We start from the raw sequence: 6,767 nt of genomic DNA, 5'->3' as shown, positions 1-6,767 counted from the left end.
CACGTCAGCTCGCTCCACTCGTACCCCCAAATTCCTCACCTCACTCCTACAGAAAACCCCAGCTCCCCTTCTTCCTCACTCCTACAGAAAACCCCCAGCTCCCCTTCTTCTTCGCTCGCACTACAACTAGGCTCGTCATTCGTTACTCTGCTCAAATCCATGAGCGCGACGCGATGCCCTCGAGGAAAATGGAGTCGGCTGACCCCAGCGCCAAGAAGATGAGGCTCCCGCCAGCGGCGACGCCTGTTGTAGATCCCGCACCCGGCAGCACGGGGAGAAGCGGCCACCCTGCCCCCACCGGATCCCAGGAACCCATAGAATCTCGGGTGGACCGCATCAGCGATCTCCCGGACGCCATCCTTGGGGAGATCATCTCGCTTCTACCCACCAAGGATTGCTGCCGCACCCAAGTCCTCTCAATTCGGTGGCGCCCTCTATGGCGCGCCATTCCCCTTAATCTCGACTGTCGTCAGCTATCTCTCTTCAATGATTTTGAAATCCCCAGAGCCATCATCTCCTCCCACCAGGGCTCCGTTCAAAGCCTCTGCATCCCGTCATGCTACCTGAGCAAGCATACCATGCCCTGCACGGTGGACGCCTGGCTGGAATCCCCTGAATTCACAGAACTACATCTGCTTGAGTTCTACTATTCCCCTGGAAATCACATACCACATACCAAACGCCATGAACTTGTGCCCTCAGCACTGATGTCCATCTCGGGGTTTTCGTCCTCTCTCCACACCGCCACCTTTGCGCAGTGCTACCTACCAGACAATCTCGTACTAAACCTTCGACTCCCATTTCTCAAGAAACTTTCACTTGTGCAGGTTCGTATATCGGAGGCCTCATTGCACATCATCATCCACTCCAGTTGCCCTGCGCTGGAGTGCTTGGTGCTTGTTTTCACAGTTAGAATCGGTTGTCTCCAAATAAAGTCGCCTACCCTTGTAAGAATTGGAATTTCTTTTGACGGAAGGCAGCTCATCATCCAAGATGCCCCTTCACTTCAAAGGTTGATCCTTGATTCTAGTTATTCACCATTGCAAATAACCGTCCTCTCTGCGCCTAAACTGGAGACCTTGGGTGTAATACATGATCTCTGTGCTCATTTCAATATGGTGTTTGGCTCCATAGTTCTTCAGGTACTTTATATTATCATCTATACTTGTAACCATAAGCTGCATTTTAAATTTCTGCGCATAATTTATATATCATCTTGGAGTACACATTTTGTACTAATATTATGTTCTATGCTCAATGAAGAGTTTCTCCATGGATGGCCTATTAATGATGCTGGATTCTGTCAAGATCTTATATATCCAAATGAATAGTTTTGATCTGAACAAGATTATTGGCTTGCTGCAATGCTTTCCATGTCTGGAGAAGTTGTATATAAAGGTGATAATTTCACGCACATTGGAAGGCCACATATAGTGTACTAGAATTAACCATTCAGCTGTTGCTCTTTCAACACTCTTCTTTTAGACCTTAACTGTTTTCAATCTTCATGTATATTTAGGCAACAGGACGGGGTAAGAAAGTTATAACCAATCGGTGGATTCGTAAGCAACGGGATTTCCTCACTTCTCATGAGATTCGATTGAAGACAATAACGCTAGAACGATATGTAGCCAACCATGCAAACACAAGATTTGTCACATTCTTCCTGCTGAATCCGAGGTTACTAGTGTCCATCAGGCTTAAGTTTATCAGCAGCATGGTTTTGACGGATGGGTATGTCGAAGAGCAAAAAAAGGAGTTTCAGGTGGGTAAAAGAGCTTCTGAACGTGCCGGGCTTCTATTTACAACATATTGTGGTCATAATGCAGTAAATTTTACGACCCAGGATGTTCATTCTATGGACCTGACCGATCCATTTGACTCTGACTGCCGAAAACAGTGCTGGAGTTAGATGTTGTTGCCCTTTTCAATCTGGTTTTTTTGTAAACCTGATGAACAATTAACCCTCGTGCTTTTGTACAGTTTGTAAGCTGGAGTTAGATGTTCCTGCCCTTTTCAACTCGGCTGTGACTGTCATATTTTCTTTAAAACAAGGCAAATGGCTTGCCGTTCGTTTAATTTAGAGTGAAATATTGTAACAAATCCAAACCAAGGGAAATAACATCACTCTCGCCTGCTGCTTGAGCTCACTGTGCATTACAGAAGCCAAGTGATTAGCCCCCACCAGCACCCACAAACTCATTTCGAACTAGCACATCAAATGGGCTGTAAATTTTCATAGGAAAGGTTGGACATCTGGGGCTCACGCCATTGTCAACGTAGTCAATAAACGAGAGAATTACACTATGAGCGGCTGACACCAGGGACCCAGCAAGTCGCGCAGTTTTTTTTTTTGAGGAACAAGCAGTTGTTATTTATACTAGTTTTAGCGACGGATCATGGTAACAACGAGGCTGTGCGGGGACTGTGGCCCGTCTAGCCAGGGTTTTATTTATGTTTACCACATCATGAGCTCAGTTGTGTTTTTTTCTTGCTGAAAATGGCTAGCCCAGTTCTATTTTTTTAAAAAGAAATACCCAAACAAGGCCTACTTGCTTTATCGGCCCTGCTGGGCTGCAAATCTTTCAAGACGAGGAGAGTTTCATTCGGTTTGCCCAGAAATGGGTTGTACATTTTTAGCACACATCAAACCGGGAATTACTTTCAAATTTTTTTCATTACAAGATCTTAAATTCCATTGATTTTTATGCGTGGACAATTATTTGGATTTTATATTTATATAAATTATTTTTCAAAATAGTTTGAATGTGAATCGATATTTCTGGATTAAAAACAGTTGACCGCACCGAAATATGCAAAATTTCGTATACTTTTTAACCGTGGCCACAATATGGGGTGTGATGCTAACAAAAAGAAGATGGGCTCCAAAAAAATTCTTAAGAATTAGCAAATGGGTTGTACATTATTAGAAATAATGGCAGATGGGATGTATGCTGTTTTCCACAGATTTGAGGCTGACTTGTGCGCCTACTACAGGTTGACGCGTATGCTTTCATAAAAAAAGGTTGACACACACACAACGCCCTGTCAACTTAGTCAACACACGAGAGCAGTGACTGTTGGATGTCCATCCAACGGCTGTCGTGCTTCTTCAATCTCTGCTCTTCATGCTCAAGCCACTCAAACAAGCGCCGGCGGAACTGCCTGCTCCCTCCTCCCGCGACCGGCTATGCTGCCGCGCAGGCCTCACGGCCCCACCGTACTCCCATCGCTGGCCTAGCCATCCCTCTACTCACCCACACATGTTGTTATTCTCCAGCGATGGCAGACGAACCAGTAAACCCTCGTACTCCTCCGCGTGGGAAACAACTGCCGAGTATTCCCTGGCTCCGTGTCGTTCCCTTCCTAGGCCTCGTCGTCGTCCACCACCCTGGTGCTCTCGGCGCGGCCTGGTCAACGTGGTCAATGAACGACATCCATTGGAAGTGGACTGTACGTGGAGAGGCTGACAGCTGGGTCCACGGCCACACGCAAGGAAACGCCTCCTTATTACGCGCAAAATAATGATTCCTCCACCTGGCAGCTAGGACCCATAGGAAGGGCCTCTGTATTTTGCGAAAAAAACGTTCCCCCCGCTGACAGGTCGGACCCACCAGCTATATCTTCGCACGCAAGGAAGTGTCTCCTTATTGCACCCAAAAAAATGAATACCCCCCTACTAGCTGGGACCCACCATATTGTTGGGCAGACTTGTGGGCCTACTAAGTTGACAGGGACGGAGAGCTTTGTCAACTTAGTCAATACTCCAGTGACCGTATGATGTCCATCCAACGGCCATAGTGCTTCTTCAACCTCTGGTCTTCTTGCTCCAGCCGCCCAAAGCAGCGCCGTTCGTGCCACCTGCTCCTACCTCCCGTTGCCGGCTGTGCTACCGCGGAGGCCTCACCGCCCCCATACTACTCCCATCACTGGCTGGGCCATCCCTCCACTCACCCACACCCCCTATTATTCTGCGGCGACGGCAGCCTCACACCGCAGCCGAACCAGTGAACGCTCGTACTCCTCTCCGCGTGGGCATCCACTGCCGCGTCTTGCACGGCTCCGCGTCGTCCCCTTCCTAGGCCTCGCCGTCGTCCACCGCCGTGGTGCTCTCGGCGCGGCGTGGTCAATGTGGTTAACGACCGACTTCCATTGGAAGAGTACTGTACATGGAGAGGCTGACAACCGGGTCCACAGGAGCCGCAAGGAAGTGCCTCCTTATTACGTGGAAAATAATTATTCCGCCACCTGACAGCAGGGACCCACCGGACGGGCCACCAGTATTTTGTGAAAAAAATCATTTCCCCCTGACTGCTGGGACCCACCGGACAGGCCATCGTATTTCACGAAAAAAGCGTTCCCCCCGCTGTCAACTCGGACCCACCGGAAGTGCCTCCTTATTACGCACAAAAAAATGAATACTCCCCCGGCTAGTTGGGACCCACCTTGCTGGGAGGCTGACTTGTGGGCCTACTAAGTTGACGGGCACGAAGGGCTTTGTCTACTTAGTCAATATGAACGATTCTAGCTCCAGTGACCGTATGATGTCCATCCAACGGCCATAGTGCCTCTTCAACCTCTGGTCTTCTTGCTCCAGCCGCCCAAAGCAGCGCCGATCGTGCCGCATACTCCTGCCTCCCGTGGTCGGTTGTGCTGCTGCAGAGGCCTCACTGCCCCCTACTATTCCCATCGCTGGCCAGGCCCTACGGCGACGGTAGCCTCACACCACAGTCGAACCAGTGATATTGATGGCCCATCAGTAGAATAAACCAGCAATTAGTTTCAACTATCTTTTTTTTCATTTCAAGATTTTAAATGACATTAATTTTTATGCGTGGAGAATTTGTTGGATTTTATATTGATATACATTTATTTGTAAAATCAGTTTGAATGTGAGTCAAAATTTCGGGATTAAAAACAGTTCGGACCGCACCGAAATATGCAAAATTTCGTATAATTTTTTAATCGTTGCCACAATATTGGTTGTAATGCTAACAAAAAGAATATGGGCTCCAAAAAAACCTTAAGAATTAGCAAATGGGCTGTAAATTATTAGAAATAATGGCAGATGGGTTGTATGCTGTTTTCCACAGATTTGAGGCTGTCCTAAAAAAAGGTTGATGCACAAGCACTGACTGTTGGATGTCCATCCAACGGCCGTCGTGCTTCTTCAATCTCTTCTCTTTCTGCTCCAGCCGCTCAAACAAGCGCTGGCGGGACTGCCTGCTCCCTCCTCCGCGCGGCCGGCTATGCTGCCGCGCAGGCCTCACCGCTCGACCGTACTCCCATCGCTGGCCTAGCCATCCCTCTACTCACCCACACCTGTTGTTATTCTCCAGCGACGGCAGACGAACCAGTAAACCCTCGTACAGTCGTACCCCCTCTGCATGGGAAACAACTGCCGAGTCTTCCCTGCCTCCGTGTCGTCCCCTTCCTAGGCCTCGCCGTCGTCCACCACCCTGGTGCACTCGGTGCGGCGTGGTCAAGGAATGACTTCCATTGGAGGTGGACTGTACGTGGAGAGGCTGACAGCTGGGTCCACGGTGGCAGCAAGGAAGTGCCTCCTTATTATGCGGAAAATAATGATTCCTCCACCTGATAGCAGGGACCCACCGGACGGGCCACCGTATTTGGCAAAAAAACGTTTCCCCCCTGACTGCTGGGACCCACCAGCTACACCTTCGCACGCAAGGAAGTGCGTCCGGGCAAAAAAACGATTCGCCCCCCTGACTGCTGGGACCCACCAGCCCCCCGACTGCTGGGACCCACCAGCTACACCTTCACACGCAAGGAAGTGTGTCCGGGCAAAAAAACGATTCGCCCCCTGACTGCTGGGACCCACCAGCTACATCTTCGCATGCAAGGAAGTGCCTGACAGTCGGGACCCACCTGGTCGAAGCGTACGTAGCATTGTCATTCTGGTCGCGAACGTGTATGTGCATATATACTGGTGGATGTAGAGGCGCGCACGTGTCGTAGTAGAGGCGGCCAGGGTGCAAGAAAGAAACTATGGCCACGTATGTGTACATACGGGCGGGGTCTCGAACGCCTACTCGCGCATACATATGGCGAGGCCTCGTTGACATGGCTGGGTCGGAACGGAGAAACAGCGTCGTCGTCGTGTTCATGGGGAGGCAACGGAATGCGTGGTCGTGTTCATCGGGAGGGCTCTGACGGAACAGGCGATGGAAACGAGGCATGGCGTACCGCAGAACGGAGGAAACGGCCTTGTGTTCGACCAGCCACGTTCGAAACGGGATCCTGTTCATCGGGAGGGGTGTGGCGTACCGCAAAACGGAGGAAACGGACCTCCTACGATCGAAACGGGAGTCATGTTGATTGGGAGGGGTGTGGCATACCACAAAACAGAGGAAACGGACCTCCTACAGTCGAAAATGGGGTCTTGTTGATCGGGAGCGTACCACAAAACAGAGGAAACGGACTTGTGTTGGAGCGCTACGGTCGAAACGGGGGTCCTGTTCATTGGGAGGGGTGTGGCGTACCGCAAAATGGGACTCCACGGGATACTGTTCATCTCCACCGTCGACCTCCTCCAGCCTCCACGGGCTCCTGTTCATCCACCCTCCATGGGCTCTTGTTCATCCAGCCTCCACGGGCTCCTGTTCATCCAGCCTCCACTGCGCGCTACTCCACCGGCTACTGTTCAACCACCCCTCCACCGTCTACTTTTCATACAGCCCTCCACACCACGGGGTCCTGTTCAACCACCCCTCCACGGGCACCCCTCCACTGTCTACTGTTCATCC

This window comes from Triticum aestivum, chromosome 3A (genome assembly GCF_018294505.1).
Source record: "Triticum aestivum cultivar Chinese Spring chromosome 3A, IWGSC CS RefSeq v2.1, whole genome shotgun sequence".
Taxonomy (NCBI): Eukaryota; Viridiplantae; Streptophyta; class Magnoliopsida; order Poales; family Poaceae; genus Triticum; species Triticum aestivum.
The sequence above is the reverse complement of the archived record's forward strand: the minus strand, read 5'-3'. Positions refer to the sequence as shown.